At 38.4% G+C, this 21,046-nt stretch overlaps 1 protein-coding gene across 3 annotated transcripts in view; it reads right to left on the bottom strand.

The window, feature by feature from the left end:
• The window catches only part of THRB (thyroid hormone receptor beta), a 244,238-nt gene that overhangs the window by 133,088 nt on the left and 90,104 nt on the right, over positions 1 to 21,046 (bottom strand). For 2 of the 3 annotated variants that reach the window (XM_054991370.1, XM_054991371.1), the window contains one exon: positions 10,018 to 10,209. The exons of the other annotated variant lie outside the window; for it this stretch is intronic. The gene's annotated coding sequence lies outside the window, so the exon portion shown is untranslated. The remainder of the gene's footprint in view (positions 1 to 10,017; positions 10,210 to 21,046) is intronic. 3 annotated transcript variants of the gene reach the window in all.

Here is a 21,046-nt window from a genome sequence, read left to right as displayed (position 1 = left end):
TCTTCTTGTCACAAATAAACCAAGTTTGTTCACGATGCCTCAATACTACCAGTAAGGTTCAGTGCTCTCTCATTCAAAGGACACTCCATTCTGTAGCACTGTCCCTGAACTTTACACTATTTGGGGAAGTGAGGAGCACATGATATCATCTTACTTTATCAGAGAGAATGTCAAAGAAATACTAATTTTTGTGTGTGCCATGCATTAAAAAATGCAACCCTATTCTTCACTTAAAAGCTATTAATAAAAACATTTTTCATTTTTTTTTAAATGTTTTAATTTTTATTGCAATTAAACTATTACAACGTACTAACATACACATATAACTATAACTGAACTAGTAACCAGTACAAAACTTTTGTAATACAGGAGGTAGTTAATTACATACAATTAAGAACTATGTAATACAACAAAACTAATAGGCTACAATATAAAGCTGCTAGAAAGAATAATTGTTTGAAGTATTTTTGATTTAGGCTGGATATTATTCTTTTCAACATGTTCAAAGAATGGAAGCCATTTTTCCATGAACTTGGATTCTGTAGGAAACTGTTCGGCTATATACAGGTCATTGTGAGTTTTTTCCATTATAAAATGATTCCATAGTTTTTCAAACCACGAATCTACAGAGGGTGCGTGATCTTTTTTCCAAACCAACGCTATCTCGTTTTTTGCTACTACTAATAAAGTTGCTATCAATTCTTTTCTAATCATAGGTATTTGTAAGTCATCCCATTGATCTAAAAAAATGATTTTGGGATCCAAAGGGATTTCATATCCTGTAATTGTATTGATTAATTCAATCACTTTTTCCCAATAATTTTTTATAAAAGGGCAACCCCACCAACAATGGGCAAACGTACCCGTTTCTCCACAGTTTTTCCAGCATTGTGGGGAAGCTGAGGGATATATATAAGATAGTCTCTTAGGCGTAAGATACCACCTGTGAATAATTTTAAATGTTTGCAACTTAGTTAGGATTACATTTGATCTAAATATAGTTGAATTCCAAATCTTATTCCATATCTCAGGTGATTGTTCTACTTTGCAATCTTTGGCCCAGCTGGATTGACAGAGAATTTGCTTTTTATTCAAAATACTCAATAATGTAGTGTAGAGTATGGAGATCATTCCTTTTTTTTGAGCTGTGTAGGAGCGTAATATCATTTCAAATTCCGTCATGGGAGTTTTCATTATTGTTTTTATGTCTATTTGTTCCATCATACTTTTAATCTGTAAATATCTAAACCATAACAGTTTTTGCTTTAGTTTGTCTTCTATTTCTGATTTCTCCATCAGGCCTGAATTTGTAGCTATATCAATTAATCTTGTTATCTTAGCCTGTTGGAATATCTTTATGAAACCAGTTTCTTGACCTGGAGGAAACCAAGGCTGATTAACAAATGAGGAGAATCTGGATTTTTGTGGAATGAGTTTAGTTTTAAATTTATCCCATATCTGCAAAATTGCTAATAAACATTTGTTTTTATTAATGTTTTTGGGTCTATTTATTTGTTTGTTCCATATAATGTCGTTAAAGGAGAATTTGTCCAGTTGAATATTGAAAAGAGTGATCCATTCTGATGTAGTTTCCATAGAGATAAGTTGAAGTAAGTTTAGAAGTCTGGTTGCTACTTGGTATAGATTAAGATCTGGATAATTAAAACCTCCGTCTCTAGATTTTCGTCTCAACGTGGAAAATGAAATTCTTGAATGTTTATTTTGCCATAAAAAGTTATTGATCATTGTTTGCCATTGAGTAATTAGTGCTATGGGAATTATTACTGGGATTGCTCTGAAAACAAAAAGAAATTTAGGTAATATAAATGATTTTATTAGATGGAATCTGTCAAACCAACTAAGTTTTAGTTTATTCCAATTGATGATTTCTTCCTTAATTTGGTTTGCTATTCTTTGATGGTTCAATTTGATAAGATCGTTTAATTTAGAAGAAATATTAATGCCAAGATAAGTTAAATGATTAGAGGCCCATTGGTATTTATACTGTTTAGAAATTATATTTTCAGTATTTTTAGAGAGATTGATAGGAAGAATTTGTGATTTTGTTTGGTTTACAACCAGGCCAGATATGGCACCAAATTCAGATAACAAGGGGTGGAGATATATCATTGAATTTGTTGGGTTAGTTAGGTAAATTAACATATCATCAGCGAAAAGTGAGATTTTAAAAAAATTCTCTTTGATAGAGATTCCATGTATATTTTCATTTTCTCTTAAAGCAATTGCGAAGGGTTCTAAGGCTATGGCAAAAAGTATGGGAGATAATGGGCAGCCCTGTCTAGTGCCTCTAGTAATTGCAATTTTTTCAGAACGTAGACCATTAAGTCTAATGTTAGCTGTGGGGTGCGTGTATATAGCTCCAATAGTGTTTAGGAATTTCTCACCAAAGCCTAGAAATTGGAGGGTGCTACATAAATATTTTTTCTCCACCGAGTCGAACGCTTTTTGAATATCTAGAGATAGGAACAATGCTTCAGTCCTGTTATTTTGGCAATACTCAATCAAATTTAGTGTTTTGTAAATATTATCTGTAATTTCTCTTTTGGGTATAAAGCCTGCCTGATTGTTATGGATATAATTGCTTATAAATGTGTTTAGACGTCTGACCAGAATTGATGTAAATAATTTATAATCATGATTAAGAAGAGATATAGGTCTATATGAATCAGCTTTTATTGGGTCTTTTCCTTGTTTATGTATAACTACTATATCGGCCATATTCCAAGTAGGAGGTAATTTACATTCATCCAAAACTAAATTGCATGTATTAGTTAGATATTGAACTAGTATTGTGGCATATTTTTTATAGAACTCTGATGGGTATCCATCAGGTCCTGTGGCTTTATTATTTTTGGCTAATTTGATTGCTTCTAGGGTTTCCTGTAGGGAAATAGGTTTTTCTAAAATTAATCTATGGTTCTCTTCTAGTTTCTTTACGTTTTTAAGTGAATGTAAAAAATCCATAATCTTAGTTTGATTGGGGTTTCTTGATGAGTACAAGTTTGTATAAAATTTCCTAAATACTTGCAAGATTGATTTGGAATCATGGCAGTTTACTTTGTTTTCATCTTGAAGTAGATGGATGTTATTTTTCAGATTCTTCTGTTTTATTTTATGCGATAGAGTTCTTAAAGCTTTGGGAGTGTTAAACCAATATCTTTGCTTAGACTTAATTAAATTTCTATGTACGCTGTTACTATCAAATGTTTCTAGAATTTTGCGTTGGGCGGTTAACTGTTGGTACGTTTTTTTGCTCCCTGTCAGTTTGTGCTTTTCCTCCAGGCTTTTAATGGTTTCTACTAATTCCTGTCTAAATTTTAATTTTTCTTTGTTTATATTCGCTGAAAGCGCTATAATATGTCCTCTTGATACTGTTTTAATTGTGTCCCAAAGTATGTTAGCCTTTATTTCTTCAGAATTATTATCAGCTATGGCTCTTTCTAAAATCTTTTCTATTTCTTTAGCTGCTTGGTGATTGTAGAGTAAGTGTTTCGGCAGGCACCATTGTTTGGAGCTCTGTTTTTGTGTTTCTGAGGTTATTAAAACATTGACCCAAGAGTGGTCCGAAATTAAACATGATCCAATTTGGGAGTCAACCGCTTGCTCAAGCAGTGATTCAGAAACTAAAATAAAGTCAATCCTGGTATATGTGTTGTGCCTTTGAGAGTAATAAGTATAATCTTTTTCCCCTACGTGTAGGTGTCTCCATATGTCAATAAGATTGTGTTTTTTAAAGATGGGTGGTAGTTTAGTCTTTTTATTTTTTTTGGTGGTACTTTTCTCAAAGTGTGTTTTGTCCCATTTGTAATCCATTATATAGTTTAGATCCCCCCCTGCTATGAGATGGCCTTCCTGAAATTTCTCCAGTTTTCCTAGTGTTTCTTCTATGAAATTTAATTGTTGATTATTAGGAGCATAAATGGATGCGAAAGTGTAGCTGTGTTCCTGAATTGAACCTTTAACAAAGATAAATCTCCCTTTAGGATCTTTGAGGGTTTTTTTATGTTGAAATGGTAGATCTTTTGTAAACAGTATTGCCACCCCCCTCGATTTAGAATTACCTGCTGCATAATATTGTGATTGAATCCAGCTTGCCTTTAGAACGTCTGTATCATTATTTTTAGCATGAGTTTCTTGTAAGAAAATCACCTGAGATTTAGTTTTGGCTAACAAAGAAATAACTCTTCTCCGCTTTATGGAGTTTCCCAAACCTCTCACATTCAAAGTAGTTATTTTGAACTTAGAAACCATATTATGGTATATATAATTCTGCTTCTGTTATATAACACAAATTCCAACCTACTACAATAATATCAAACATCAAAAGGCATACAGTTTGGTATTATATTTTAATACCACTCTTTTATATCACGAACACTTATAACTAATCCCTATATCTTATCTATAGGTACTGTTTGTTTGTTTGTTTATTTGTTTGGATTGATTTTTTGTTTATTTGTTTGTTTGGTTGAATGGTTTTGTATTTCCCTTAGGGAGTTTTCCCTTATAATTCTCCTTATTCTATTATTATTATTATCTTTAATTTTTAATTTGATTTTTTTTTGTAGATTTTTTTTTTTTTAGTAATATAATTAACTATATAAATATCTAGGTGCTGTTGTATTTCCTTATAAATTTGTTACTTCCTGTACTATTCTGAACTATATAACCCTTCCCTTCCTCCCCCAAAATCTTAAAACTTGCGATATTAATGAGTTTAAACCCCTAAATTCTCCCCCTCCCTCCCCTTCCCTACCCCTAAGATATCAAATTTCCTTATGAACACTCTTAACTAAATAACAATTTAACGATCAATTTAAGTGCTATCAGCTATTTGTAGAACTTTCAAACTGGGTCGTTGTTTATACGCCACAGTTTTGGAAAGTAAACTTCCAAATGAAAAGTTCTAATACCACGGAGCTGTGCTAAAGCCCTCACTCTCCCCCCCCGCCCCCAATCTCCATTTGTCTTAATCAAAATATATAAGACACAACAGTAACTGTTTTAGTTCATTGAGAATTTTCTGTTCTTCAAGATCTGCTAGGCATTTCTTATCGGGATCTTACTTCCCTTCTGTGGGGAAAGCATGTCCGTCGATTTCCTCTTCTGATTTTGCTTGCTTGTTTCCATGGGTATCTCCACGCCGATGTTGTTCAAGAGTTCTGTTCCGTTCCTTAGGTTCGTAGCAACATGATGTTTTCCGTTCAAAATCACTAATATCTTGACATGATTTATCCATTTATATCTGATGTCAGCTTTCCTCAACGCATCCGTGATAGGTTTCAGTTCCTTCCTTATTAGTAGTGCTTCTCTCGGTAAATCAGTGTATATTTGTACAGGAGATCCATTGAATAATATTGAGCCTGATATTTTAGCTGTTTCAATTATCTTCATCCTTATTTTTTGATCAGGTATCTCTATGATTATGTCTCTTGGCACAGGTCTATTCTTATATGGCTTAGGAGTTCCAAGTCGGTAGGCTTTTGTGATTATGGTGTTTACTCCTTCTAGTTCTAGATGTTTTGTCAGCCATTTTGTGATTACAGGCATTAAGTTTTCTTTTGGTATCAATAGTTCATCAATACCCCTCAGCTTCAGGTGATTCTGTCTCATATTAACTTCTAGGTTGATCAATCTTTCTTGTTGGTTTTCAAATGCCTCATGCAGTAAGTTCACTTCTTTCTGTGTCGAGAAGTTTGCGTCTAAGGCTTTATCTGCTTTTAGGTTTGTTGCTTGCAAGTCCACTTTTATTTCAGCCAGTTGTGCCGTTAATGGGGCAATCAGTTTAGCAATTTGATCTAAGATTTCATTTTTTAGTTTATCTAGCTGAGGGTCTAGAGTGATGTCTAAATTATGTACCTTTTCAAATGTATGAGAAGGAAGTCCGTCGGCCATTTTGGGTCTCTCCTTTTCTGCTCCTTCGCTCTGTGCACTTTCCTCAGGCGCCGAAAAAAGCAGCTGCAAGTTTTTAGCTGCTTTTGGTAAGTTCTTTTTCTTTTTAGTATTGTTAATTTTCATAATATAGCTATCAAAAGTAGATTTGTGTCGCTTTTTTTGGAGAATTGGGGGTTGGGAGGAGCGGAGGATTTTCAGCACGCGTCCATCCCGGAGTCAGCGACGCCACGCCCCAAAAACATTTTTCATTGAGATTACACTATGTATTGTTGGCCTTCTGCTGTAACAATACAGTTGAAGCAATGCTCTTATTCCAAGAGAATACCTAGCATTCAATAAAAGGATGGAATACACTGAAGGTGTATTTATAGTTATCTCAAGTTAACTCATTCAAGGTTGCCAGCTGACCATAATTCAAAGGGTTACGCTTCCAGATGATCCCATTTCCACAAAATACAATGGGTAACTTTCCCTAACCTCAAAATCTTGCAGCACTGTTGAACTTCTGGAGAGTAGTGAAGTATAAGAAGTGGGGTGAGGGGTGGAGTGCAGTAGTGAACAAACATTCATCTGCAAGCTTTCAGATCAGCTAGCCATTGTGAGAACAGAAAATAAAGTAACCTTTTTAATCTACAGAGAAAATGAAAACATATCTCCTACTTGAAATGTAGACTAGCATCTCTATTATGAATTCTTCTTAGAATCCAAAAATCCATAATGGCAAATGCATTAGCAGGGCATGCTTAATGATCACATTAAAGCCACAAGTACATGGAAGGTTCATGCTCTCTCACATTTAAGCTAGGGATATGAGAATAAGAGGTTGATCCTCTAAAAGCGTAGATGAACTCCAGTAGGTTTCTGGGCTTAAATGCTATGTTTGTACCAGTGCAGACTAATAGGGGCCCAACACATGTTCAGAAACGTGGCAATGAAGGCCAAATGCACATTTGATGAGGCTCTAATCCCTCAAGTGCAACATGTGTAGAAGCAGGGCTTTGTTTCAGGGGGAACGGAGTTCCGGAACCTCTTGAAAACGGTCACATGGCTGATGGCCCCGCCCCCTGATCTCCAGACAGAGGGCAGTTTAGATTGCCCTCTGCGCAGCTCTAGCGCGCTCTAGCGGCGCAGAGGGCAATCTAAACTCCCCTCTGTCTGGAGATCAGGGGGCGGGGCCACCAGCCATGTGACCGTTTTTTCTGAGGGCAACCCACTGAGTTCCCCTACCTCTTTTCCCAGAAAAAAAGCCCTGTGTAGAAGTATCTTACAAAACCAAATAGATACGGTAGTGGCACTAGGGGGCTCTTGTCTTCCCCGTATCACATGACAAGTTGCAGAAATACTGTAGTCTGTCTCTGCTCCCTGAGGGGGAAATGGACATTCTCTTGGCAAACCCATCACTGCAATCCTGTTTTTGCCAAGATAGCAAGAATACAAGCCCAGGCATTTACAAAGAAGGGTTATTGGGAAAGAGGGGTGTTTCAGTCGCATTTCTGAAATCCCCCCTGCAAGAATTGCCTCAGATAAACTTGGACTCCCTTCTAGTTCTAGGAAAAAACCATTTTTAAAATGACTCAGAGTGGGAAAGCATTTATGGGAAGAACTACTGGTAAAAGGTTAAATGTAGCCCCTCCTTCTTGCTGATTGTCCTGCAAATGTCCTCTCTCCCCCATTCCCCATATTAGCATTACAACGGAAGGCAGGGGTGTGGGAACATCCATTTCCCCCTAAGGAAACAGAGACAGACTACAGTATTTCTCCAACTTGTCATGTGATGTGGGGAAGACAAGAGCCCCTAGTGTTTCCCTCATAACCTCTACTTCTGCCCTCCTGAGCAAAACTGCATACACTTTGCTGAGAAGAGAGGCAGTTTCTCATGCTTCACTTGGGCCTTGGCCTTCTTCCCCCTCCCCAAGACTGAACAACTAATGTGATTTTATAATAAATAGAAAGTTATGTCATAGTATCCTATAAGAAATCCAGCATGTGTCAAAAGAGCTCACATGGACTTCACTTTCAGTATAAATTAAAGAGATTTCACTCGCTGGGATTTGTAAAGGTAGGATAATAATAACTTTTTGAGTATACAGATAAAACCAAAACTGACCTTCTATGGGTTTTCAAAGAGTGGTAGGTCAGAAAACAAGATAAGATTCCTAGCACTAACAATTGCTGGGAAGAGATAAATGTGTAATTCACTTAATTTTTTTATTGCTAAACGTAATAGCACAGAGAACCCTTCAAAACAGAAGTCGTCCTTTGTTTTTGCTCTGAACAAGTTAGGATTCATGTTTGTACTTAAAATTCAGAACCCCACTGGCATAACTGATGTAGTCAGGGCTTTTTTTCAGCTGGAATGCGGTGTAACGGAGTTCCGGAACCTCTTGAAAATGGTCACATGGCTGGAGGCCCCGCCCCCTGATCTCCAGACAGAGGGGAGTTTAGATTGCCCTCCATGCCGCCGAGCGGCGTGGAGGGCAATCTAAACTCCCCTCTGTCTGGAGATCGGGGGCAGGGCCTCCAGCCATGTGACCATTTTCTCCAAGAGCAACCCACTGAGTTCCACCACCTCTTTTCCCAGAAAAAAAGCCCTGGATGTAGTCATAAACTTGGTAGCCTTATGGTCTTCCTTATGCCTGCATTCCTAATCACTGACTCAAAAAATAAATTATATTTTAGATTTACCAACCTGAACTGAACAATATCCAATACATAAATCCATACTAATGGCTTTTAGTACACAATTTCCTCCTAAATTTCACAGAAATGGTTGGCCTACATGAAAAACAAATTATAATTTGTTAGGACAATCCAAAGATAACCAAGCAATGTACAATCATTAAACCACGGTGTAGTAAATGGAGGTACAGGACAATTATGTTTTCCCCAGCAATCTTTAGTAGCAAAGTTTCAGGACTTTATAACTAGTCTAGTTATAGCTATAGATTTATTTATTTTTATTCATTCACACCCCATATTTGTCCCCAATAGGGACCCAGAGTAGCTTACATAGTTACCCACTCCTTTTTATCCTCACAACAATCCTATGAGGTAGGTTAGACTGAGAGAGTGTGACTGACCCAAGGCTTCCAAGGCAGAATGGGGGTTGAAACCTGGGTCTCCCAGATCATAATCTAACAGTTATTCTTCTAATACAGGTCAACCTAGGACAAATGCAACTACAGACAATTTGATCTCTCTGTATTTTCACATACTTTGGATTTCAGTGTTAAGTACTGTTGAAATCAAGGGGAGTTTAAAGTACATAACTTGGCCTGATTATTAAACTTTTCTAGTTCACTTTTAATTCAACATGCTAATCTTTGTATTGAAAAGATGTCTTTCTCTCCTCCTCTAGTAGAGCGTAAAAGACTATCTAGTACAGGGAGACTAAAAACCATTTGGGATACATATCATGGCAGATACTCTCAAGGAATGAAGATTAAATCCCTATGGCATGTTATATATTTTTCATATAATGCTGAGAAATTGACAGCTGAAATCATTTACGTAAATGAATATACAGATGTACAACTTTTGTCTAAACCCATTTATTTCATTGGGGTTTGCCTGGAATTACTCTGCACAAGATAGCAATCTTAGTGATTATTCTAGTTTGCAGTTAATTGCTATTCTTTTTCCTTGCTCAGAAATAAGTAAAAGAATGCCAATGACATGCAAAAAAAAATCACATTTACTAAATTAATTTTGTGTTCACATTGGAATTTAATATGTAATCTAGTAATCTGAAAAAGATAAATGAAAATCAACTTTTATACTAGACCAAGCAGTAACATCAGAACTAGTTCTTGCATAATAATTCACCTTGAGTGGTTTGCAAAGCACTTCCCAGACAAAATAACTTGCACCTGTGGTGAGTGACTTCACTGGTATCGGTGTAATCTCAGAATGCTGTCAAGAGTGCAGCCTGGCTTCAGGTTGCTTGGTTGAAGTCTGCGGATGTGGGCATGTTCCTTGGTCCACAACAACTACAGAACGACCTTTTTTGATGTTGTTTGAATCGGTACTATTCATTCAACCTCAAGCATTCTTGGGCAAAACAGATTATCTGAATTTTGGAAGCGAAATGGCCATACTAACCTTGATGCCTAACCTTCACTGGGAGACAGGAGTAGTGTGACCCGGTTACTTTCCTGGGCTTCTCAGTAGCTTTCTGTATCAGTTGGCTAAGCTGGACATCAGGAACACCACATTCAGGTGGTACCACACCCATCTGTCCAATTTGGGGTTCATAATCAGCCAGTCTTCTGCCACACTTAGAGTCCTGCAAACCTAATTTTACACAATAAAGGGAGACGAGTTGGCAGGAGAACAGATAGGAGTGGACATACCAAATTTTACTGCTTTATAGCCACAGTGGCAAAATGGACAGCGATGGTATGCTAATATGCACAGAGAAATACCTGGCACAATAGAAGCCAAGAGAGAAAATGGACTCAGTCACACACTGAAAACTGTTAAGTCTATTTTTCAAAGTTTTTTGGCTCAATCCAAGAGCTCTTTCGCAGAGTTCTGTTATCTTGTTACATTCCATTTTAACAAAGGTGGTACCAGTGACATCAGTCAATAATTAACAAATTGTAATGTTTTATTTATACTGTTTACCTTCATTTAACTCCTCACAGTATAACAAAAACCACTTCTGACGTACCTCTCCACAGCCAAACCTTCCCTTTTTTTTCATTTTTTGGAACTGTCCTATGATGTTTAAAACATTTCCCTACCACCTCTTCAGAATCCTGCCCAAGGCAGCTTAAAATTAAAATCACCACAATATTAAAAACAAGCCATTGGACATAAGCAGAATAAAACTGTCCATAAAGCAGAAGCAGACCTTAAAAATCTGACTAGATTTTTTAAAAAATGAATTAAAAGCCCGGGTAAATTTTGGCCTGGCGCCTGAAAGAAAGTAAAGTAGGTGCTGCAGCCGATCAAATCACTCTCCACTGAGCCCACCTGAATTCCCTTCTTCTCTCCAAGCTCAAGAAAATCAAAGTAATTTTTCTCCGTTATTAATTATTCCCTTTATCAGAAGCTGCAATGGCTCCCCTCTCCCTAAAATATACTCTTTACATGTTCCCTTGCCTGCTGCATACACTGAGTCTTGGGTCCCACACCATGCTAAGTTCTGCCCTGTGTGATTATTTCCACATACTTTTTCTTGGACTCCTGTCATACCTTAGATTTTTCCCAGAACTCTTGCTTGGGTGCCCACATGGCTCTACCAAGCTGTCACTTGGGAACTCTTTATTATTATTATTATTATTTAAACGAAAGGCGGCACAGAAAGAAAGGGGGTAAGAAGGGGAGGAAACTCAAGACGAATATATGACTATGTGCTACAAAGATTACTAAAATACAGCATTCAAAAACGAAAACTTTTACCAGTATTAAAATAGAGATTAATATAATTATTAATTAATTTTGTGTAGGTCCAAGGGCTAATTAGGGTTGGCAGGTCCCCTTAACGTCCTGGCGACCGGGGGGGGGGGGAGGGGGAGGATCTGGCACTCCATTTTCTTCTCTCTCATGCACTTCTAACGTGGCATGATGGCATCACTTCTGGGAGTGATGTCATCGCAGAGGCCTCAGGAGTGCTCCTGGGCTTTGCACTGGACTGATTTAGGGGAGCCTACAACCTCCGTTTGGGGGGCCTACACCTCCTCCTGCTGTCCTTCTCCCTAAACCGTCCTCATGAGTTTACAGATTGCACAAATGTGTTTGAATATTTGGTTTTCAGTAAAACAGTAGAATTTGAATCCAGTGGAACCTCAGAGACCAACAAAGATCTTCAGCTTATAAACTTTCAAGAGTCAATGCTTCATTCTTCAGATATCTTGGAAATCTTGTTGGTCTCTAAGGTGCCACTGGACTCAAATCCCCTTACAATAGGTGCTGAAACTTAAACATGCAGCTCCTTTAAGAAAGGAGTGAGGGATGATGGAAGAGAAGTTTCTCTCCCAGTCTGAATTTAGTGCCAGTTAAGTAATGGGCCTTGTTCACATGTCTAGGCTAGTTTTTCTGGTGCACATGGTAACAACTGTGGAATGTCCTCTCCTGAGCATTTGACTTGGCACAGGCCTCCTTAGGTGAAAACCTTTTTATATATCCAGATATTTTGTTGATTTTGTTCTTTTTTGTAATAAGTAGGTGGTGTTTTTGCACTGTTTTCTATCAGTAGTGATTTTATTTTAATGCATGTGGATTTCATACTGCTAAATTTTCTTGTCTCCAAGTATAGGCTGAGTGTTTTCAACATGGTTCTAGGCTGCTACTTCATTCCAAAACTCCAGGTCAAGTTATATCATTGCTGTGAAGTCCCCTTCCGAACACTATGAATAATCACTGTTAGCTACCACTCAGTTAGATGGAACACAGTCCCATATAAAACAGTCCTCTGTATAAAACAGCTTAATCAATTCTTACAATACCTACAAAAATAAAAATCATTAGTATAGAGTATATAGTTAAAAACTGACAAAATTCTTTCTAATCAGCAAGTTGATGATCAAGTACAAACACATGCAAAATGGATGTGATTCCATTTTTAGAAAACATTAAAATCAACAAAATTAAAATGGACAAATGTTTTTTTCTCAACATTTTAAGGTAATATTCTTCAGGAGAAGAGCATAGCTTTAAATTCCTCTACATTCGATTTGGGGGGAATTGCTGGCAACACAGTAGTATACAGTCACCTCATATATTTTTTCTGAAACTGCGTAACAATGCTGGTGGTGAGAATCTTTACTCATGAAAAGTACTAGGGTGGAAGGAGGACCTGTGATCACCACTAAAGACATTTTTAGTTGAAACTGTTAAAGTTTGTGATTTTCCTCATATAACCTCTGTGGAATATTGCCAAAACTCAATTCTAGTTGACATTTAATCTGGGCATAATCCCCCAAATCTCTCCAACATTGCAAGCTTGCAGGGTACCATACTCAGGCAATAGGCCAAAGCTTATGCTGTAAATGTTATTTTCAGCTTGCATCATTTCTTCTGTTAGTACCAAGTATGGTAAATGATTTACTAATTTTTTTTAAGTCTCATATATTGCAAATGCATGTCATTTAAAAATAGAAAACAAATCAGGCATGATAATGCACATACAAATTTTTTCCCCTTTACATCTTAGATGAGTCACTGTGGCAGTCTTTTTGCCATTAGAAATAATGATTCTGGCAAAATCTTAGAAAATAATTTAACTGCATTCTTTCTAAACAGCAGCTCCATACTTTATGTAGCAATTAATACATATACATCAGTATTACACCAGTGTTTCCAGTAACAAACACATAAAATGAGAGTGACATGCATGCATGTGCAAAGATATCTTTAACTCCTATGCACATCTTGAAAACACAAGTGAACCCGTTTGGGTAAATCCCTAACCAGTTTCCAGGACAGCCAGGGCGGTGTGGTGGTTCAGAAACTGTCTTGCTGCAAAACTTACTGCGTGACCTTGGACCAGTCACTCCCTCTCACCTATACTCCCTTTCTGTTGCAAGGATAAAAGGGAAGGGGGGACCTATGTACTTTGCCCCGAGCTCCTAGGAGGAAAAGTGACATTAAAATGCACTAAATAAGCAAATAATTCTCACTGCAAGATCTACCAACAGACCCACAACAAACAAGTTTTCTGTGTAGTGTTGAACTGCTTGAATGCTGTTGCGTTCTTTGGCCTAAGTTCTTTATTGGGATGTACCCTGTGCAAGTCTTACATCCTTTTACCTTCATTTTTAAAAATTTATATTTTATTCAGGTTTAAATTTTACAAACAAGTTAACATATAATAAACATTAAACAAGCTTAATCAGTTGAAATTGTAAATCCTATCCCCTGAATCTAGCATTTATAGATGTGCCAACAAAATGACTTATGTATATTATGAAATATTTATATTGTATACAGCTATGTATTCTAATTTTGGTATTGGTTAATCGGACTGGGTGTTCAAGTAAATGATCTCTGTGGATGATTGATTCTGTTATATTGATTACACTGTCCCTTTGTTTTTAACAGTATGCGATTGATTTTGAGTGAATCTTTGTGGCTCCCCGTATCCAATCTTAGCTGTCTTTCAAAAACTGTTATTTTGTTTTTCTTTCAGTTGTCTGCTGAGTAAAGACTGAATTAGGATAGATAAGAATAAAGCAAACAAGACATAGGATATTACAACTCTCAGTAACAACACAGCAACAAATTATACACCCTCAATAGAGGGAACCCACCAGAACATTCGCCCCTAAAAGTAAAAAGAAAAGAAAAAGAAATTAAATTTCTAACTATGTTGATTGCTTTTCTATTTATTAACAAAGGGCTATAAAGTCCAGTATCTAGGGGTTATTACCTGAGAGGCTTTAAAATCCTCACTATTCCTCCCCGCCCTCCATTCCGACCAAGATACATTAAGGAGATAAACTGGAGTATTTTTCATCTTTGAATCTTAACAAAGGAAACTCAAACATTACATCTGGTTTTCACAAGCACTGATTTAACACTATAAGAATTTATGAACGATCCTCAAATTTCCTTTTAAATTGGAATTTTGCTCCTTTTCTTTGGTGATGCATAATCTTTTCCAGTCTATTTTTGTTGGGAGGTTGTTCCAATAGAGGGCTCAAGTGCAATCCTTTCAGCATTTGGAAATCACTATCTAAGTCAGTGGCTTGGTAGGTCTTGCCCTGGTGAAACACAACAAGTCTTGTAGAAGCTACCCAGCGGTATCTAATGTTGGCTTCCATCAATTTGGCTAAAATTGGCTTTAATTCTTTTCTCTTAGTGAGAGTCTCAGGGTATAAATCCTGATAAACGTAGATCTTTTTATTTTGAAAAGAGAGAACGCCTCTGGATCTAGCTACTTTCATAATTTTCTCTTTTATTCTGTTGTCCATACATTTCATAACTATATCTCTTTGGATTTTTATTTTTGAATTCCTTGCATAGCCCAACCTATATGCATTTATTATGGTGGAGGCAATTCCCTCTTCCAATTTCGTTTCTTGGGCTAGCCAGCCTGCTAAGATTGCTATAAGATCTGGTGTTATCGTTTTTGTCAAAGCCTCTTAGCTTAATATTATTAAATCTTAATTTGTTATCCACGTCTACTAGTTTATTTTCAATCCACTTTTCTTTATTTTGGAGATCACATATCTTCTGTAGAGTAATTCCCAGCTCCATTGCAGTATCAGTGATCAGGGCCAGCTAATGCAATGAATCTTTGATCTCTCTGAGTTGCTCTGTGATAGGTTTAAGGAGTCCTCCTATCCTTGAGACGATCTTCTCCTCCATTTTTTCAACTGGAATTTTTAGTTCACTTTCTAAGGCTTGCCTTACTCCCAATTGTTCGAGGCTTTTAGTGGCGATCATTTTATCTTGGATCTGCTTTTTTCTTGCTGAGTCTTCATTCGCTTCTGTAGATGCCAGGAATGCTTTCATATAGGGGTTAGCTGGATCAGAGGGCTTCCCCTTGCCTCCCCCGACTCTGCCCATCTTTTTTCCAAAGCTCACTGCTTTGAAATGCTTTAATTAGGTTGCAGGTAGGAGATGGGGTTGGAGTGAGGAATTCAGGCATCCATCATGATCGTGCGATGCCCTTTTACCTTCATTTTGATATGAGTGGAGTTTGGTAACTGGATGTAAAGTTACAGGACCAAGCATGTGTGGTTTGTTTATCAGAGTATCTTTCCACGTGAAAGATACAAATAGCAAAACACAACTGATTACATTTTTATGGAAATGAGAGCTAGAGGGCTCATTTAGATGTCACGCAATTCGAGAAAGCCTTGTGAATTACCCAAAGGGGGTTCTCTGTCTTGGCCAGACATCAGTGGAATATAAGAATGGCAATGAGTGAGTGGCTGGCAAAAATAAAAAAAGAAACTTTCGTGCCATGACAGGAAAATTAATTTTTATAGATATTCCATTCATCCCCTTTCTTGTTTTCATAGTATCTTACTTGGACTAGAGACAATTTCTGTGCCTATATACAGACAGATAAAGAGCAGTGCAACATTCTCCATATTTTCAGTGAAATTTACAGGCACTAGAGAAGTTCAGGAAGAAACTGACGGAGGACACTAGTGGACAGCAGCAGCTGGCCAACGTCCACAGTGCTTCCTTCCTTCTTTCCAAAATATGTGTGGAAATGATATGAACACAAAGACTCAGCTGAATTTGCTTTCCTTTGCTCTGCTCACAGGTACTTAAAGCCTGGGCATGCCCAGAGGCAAGTCTTTTGCATGAATCAATGGGCAAGAGCCAAAGGACCCTTGTTTTTTGGCTTTTAGCCTGTGGGAAGTTTTCCTGTGATTGCATATTCCTCCATGATGAAGTTGCATCTCTTTTCTCGTGAGTTTTGCCTCCCAGGAAGCATGCTAATTTAAACATGACCCAGAAGTTGTCTTTGTGGCTTCACAACTCAGGTTCAGCCTCCAACCAATGCTAGAGGGATTCTTTCCTAACTGCATATAAAAACTTGCTATGATCAGCTACAAGGTAAGCCCTAGGTTTTGGGGAACCAAGGCAAGAGGCCTCCAGTGCAGCTTCCTGCCATTTACCTGTTCATATACATGTCCTCCTTCCTTGAGAATGGAGCATAGAGCACAACTCCTTCATGCACCTTTAACCTGTGTAGGTATCAGGAGTGCTAAATTCTTTTGCTTCCCCAGGCACCTTTCCCACAGGAAATGGGAGAGTGCTCTTGCAATATTTTCCAAAGAAAGGGGGGCGCAGGTAACAATATCTGGACCCTACTGCTTCAAGGCAACAGATTGGTGTAGGATTGACAGGTCCCCTTACCCTCCTAGCAGGAGGGGGGAACTGGCACTTACCTTAATGATTTGTGCATGTGTGCTCTCAGTGGGTGAGATGATGTCACTTCCGGAAGTGACAGCACTTCCGGAAGTGACATCATCATGGCCAGTGGCAAACATGCTCCCGCCCTTCATAGGGGCTACCACAGGGGCCTCATAGATTCCCCCACCAGTGGACCTGGGAGCCCCAGGTTGATGGAAGAGTGTCCAACAATACTGCCCCTGATGCTGGCCTTGCCGGTGGTTAGATCAGAGGACAATACTTGAGCAAAAAATTTATTTAGTGGGGTATATAACACCACAGAGTACGGCATCAATGAATAATCTCTGGAAGGAAGAAGATGACCTGTACATTCCATAAGGGATGCTTATGTCAGCATTGTCCCCCACAGCAAATATGACATAACACTGGACACCCTGTTCCAAAAAGGCTTAAGAGTTGAGAAAAGAGCCTTTCTTCAACAATATTTGTCTTCTTCAGCTGAGCCAAAAGATGCCTCATAAGCACCATTCGGTCAAAGAGGCGATTCATTGCTCAAGTGACAAGCCACACCTCCTTTGGGAGTTACATTAGTCAATAAAATAGAATTGCTAGATTTCTGTCACAGTACCACATAAAACAACATTTCTGGATTTGTTTCAAATCTATATAGCTATTTGCAGCAACTGTCTTCACTGATGCACAGGATACCAACAGGACAAAGGCAACAAGCATCTTAACTCTCTGAATAAGCAGTTGTTCATATACCCAGCATTTCTTATTTGAATATTAGTAAAAATACAATTTTTTTAAAAAATATCTAGGAGTACATAAGAAGCCACTCAGGTGCACTATTGAACTGCCATGATTTTCGTCTGCCTGGGTGGCCCTAAATAAGTGTTTTTTTTCTGTTAAGCAGACTAATATCATAGACCTGTCACAGGGCAAAAGGATAAGTATTTTAAAGCATTCTGTGCACCAAAAAATATGCTATAAAATAATAAATGTGGTACAGTAACTGCAGTTTTGCCCTTAATGTCTGCATAAGTGCCCTCTGAAACCAATTCCATAACTGCCATCAATTCCTCTGGTTGAGTGGAAATAATAAACAGGCTCTGTGATCTCTTTCAACCTCTGAACTAGTAAAAAAAAATCTGTATAAAAGACACGAGGTTGCAAATAACCGCAAAGCAAATGCCAGCAACAACTACCTCATGCACGGCTGCATCACAGCTTCCGAGCCTAAGCTTGCTAACAAAACTGAGTTCATTGCTCGGCCAATCCCATCAGCCACCGAGGAGAAAAAACGCTTTGCATAGCCTACAGCATCTATTGTTAGGTGATCCAAAAGAAGGCATTAGAAGCAATTTTCTGAAGAAGTCTCAATCTCTTATGTAGAATTAGGTCTGATCAAAAAGCCACATTTTAAAGGAAAAACAGGTAAAATGTGTAGCGTGTTAAAATATATGTAACTACTATGTATTTTAGCAGCCTGAAAACGTGTTCAGTTAGGGCTCGTTACATGTTACACAACCCTTGTGTCTGCCTTATCTATTGTAATCGTGTGACTGCTCCTGGGTCTGCATCTGGCTTCTTCTTTTTAGGAACTGATTAATGAGTGATCAAACATAACAAACTCTTCTTTGTCCGCAACTGAATGTGAATTACAAAACGGTAGTCCTGTCAGTCAATCATAGCAAAATAAAAGCCCAGTTGCACCTTGAAGACTAACATTGAAATAAATGTTAGTCTTCAAGGTGCCACAGGACTTCTGTTTTATTTAACTGCCTGTTCAGCAGTTGATGGTGCCATTATTTTAACTACCCTCTAATTATCACTGGTTGTGTGATAATTCCAGACATCTGGGGGACTTGTCGCTATGCAGTTTAATCACCCCGACCCTGTTTGCCTGCCAGAGGCCATTTCTTTTGGAACTCAAAACATCATTTTCCATAAAAAGAACAGTGTATTAAAAAAGTGTAAAGTATCGGTGATCTCTATGTATCTATATTTGATGCTAAAAACATAGAAGTATTACTCCTTTGATGTATTACTGTTTTGGATCAAGGTTGGTAAACAATTTCCTTATCAATGGGGGAACAGCCTCCTGGCTCTTGTTGGTCTCTTTATGTGAGTAGGATAGGATAGACAGAAACACATGGATTGTAGAACGTGTAATGAAACCCTACGTTCTCCACTGCATTCGCCTGTCTTTCAATAAGAAACAACCAATACGCATGGAAAACAATGAGAAAGTATCAGCCCCCACATCTCACGTCTCATAGTTGCCTCCCCTTCTTCGGCCCTGTGTCTGCTCACATTATAGGAGAGCATGTGAAATAAACATTTGAAAAGTTATTTTCTTCATGATATTTCCTGAGGATTTTTTTTATTGCCCTCCTCAAGCAATCAATAATTGTTACTGTGTATTGTCAAAGGCTTTCACGGCCGGAGAACGATGGTTGTTGTGGGTTTTCCGGGCTGTATTGCCGTGGTCTTGGCATTGTAGTTCCTGACGTTTCGCCAGCAGCTAGCATACAAGATGCCAGCCACAGCTGCTGGCGAAACGTCAGGAACTACAATGCCAAGACCACGGCAATACAGCCCGGAAAACCCACAACAACCACAATTGTTACTGTGTTTCAGCAAATCCAGATTGTTGCAGGGATATCACACACTCCTAGCATTCAAATAGCAATTATCATTATTTGGAAATGCCCAGGTGAGACCAATCTCGTCAGATCTCAGAAGCTAAGAAGGTTCGGCCTTGGTTAGTAATTGGATGGGAGACCACCAACCAAGACCAGGGTTGCCGAGGCAGGCAATAGCAAACCACCTTTGTTAGTCTCTTGCCTTGAAACCCTCAGTAGGGGTCACCACAAGTCAGCTATGACTTGAGGGCACTTGAGCTATGACTTGAGGGCACTTGAGGCTGGGAAAGGGACAGCAACACAGCTGTAGGCAAATGCAGGTGAGGCCACTTTGTAGCCTGGGTAGCTGAGATCCACCCTAGGCCCCCAGACAATTATCTCCTCCCAGCCCACCTGGGCATGCTCCCATTCAAAATATAACAAGATATTTGGTCAGATGAATAAACAAACACATAAACATCTGTAATTTTACCATAGATGAACTGATCATTTGGTAAAGATGTAAGCTAATTCTCTGTAAAATCATTTGGACAGAAAAACCAGCCTGATAAAATTGAAGCTCATGAGCTGGACTCCCTCAAATGTGCTATGTCAGTAGGTGTGGTGCTAATAGCCTGGGAAGTGAACATTTCTTGCTGTTTTCAAGAACTGTTTGTTGTCGGAAGTGTAAGGCTCTTGTCATTAATCCACTCTTCTTACCCGTAATTCATGAAACCATTAGAAGTATTTCCTATTTTAATTGCTCTTTGCTATCAGTGGAAGCCTAAAGTATTCTGAACACATAAGGCAATGAAAATTTAGAGCATGTATTTCAAAATGAAGAACTTCTGTCAAACCCATCAAATCTTCTGTAGTTACCCAATCAGGAAGGGAATTCACTGGGAATATTTCCACATCTCTTGCAATTGAGCTGCTCTTTTCATTCCATTCTGTTTTACCCTTTCATACAACAGGCTTCCACCAAGGAACACAGGGTAGCATACATGGCGATTCATCCCCCCCCCCACCTTACAACCACCATGTCTGGTAAATTATACTTGATAGGCTCAGGCAGATTAAAACATAAGTCTCTGTGGTCCATGTCCAACTCTCTTAACAATGAGACCACACTGAAGGTCAAGCCGGATGTTTGTTGGGAGTTCCTTGTGCAGAGTCAGTGCCCAATGGTTGTCAACTTGATTGTGAGGTGCACAGAGACTACAGACTGAGACTGTGGCATGTGGGGGTGGTTAAGTATGTCTCCTGTGTCGTTTTCCTAGATGGCACAGATTAGCCCAATCTTGTCAGATCTTGGAAGCCACACAGTCAACCTTGGTTGGTAATGGACAGGAGACCAGCAAGGAAAATCAGGGTCATTATGAAGAGACAGACAATAGCAAACTACTTTGGTTTGTCTCTTACCTTCGAAACTTCATGTCTACATATGTCAGCTGAGACCTGATGGCACTTCACACACACACACTCACAATTTTTTCCCTGATCTAAAATGATCCTGGGTAGCTGGTTTTTGCTCCACTGAGCTAAACCTACTCATAAGTTGCATCCAGTGGGGCACACAGCAACTTTCTGGGGCTGCCTCAGGTGGAGAAAATGCCATGGGGGACAAGAATGATCCACAGTCTCAATCTGAATTCTTCCCACCATGGCTGACTAAATAAAAC

The sequence above is a fragment of the Eublepharis macularius genome, chromosome 11, assembly GCF_028583425.1.
Source record: "Eublepharis macularius isolate TG4126 chromosome 11, MPM_Emac_v1.0, whole genome shotgun sequence".
Taxonomy (NCBI): Eukaryota; Metazoa; Chordata; class Lepidosauria; order Squamata; family Eublepharidae; genus Eublepharis; species Eublepharis macularius.
Note: the sequence above shows the minus strand (reverse complement) of the source record. Positions and strands in the feature narration are given on the sequence as shown.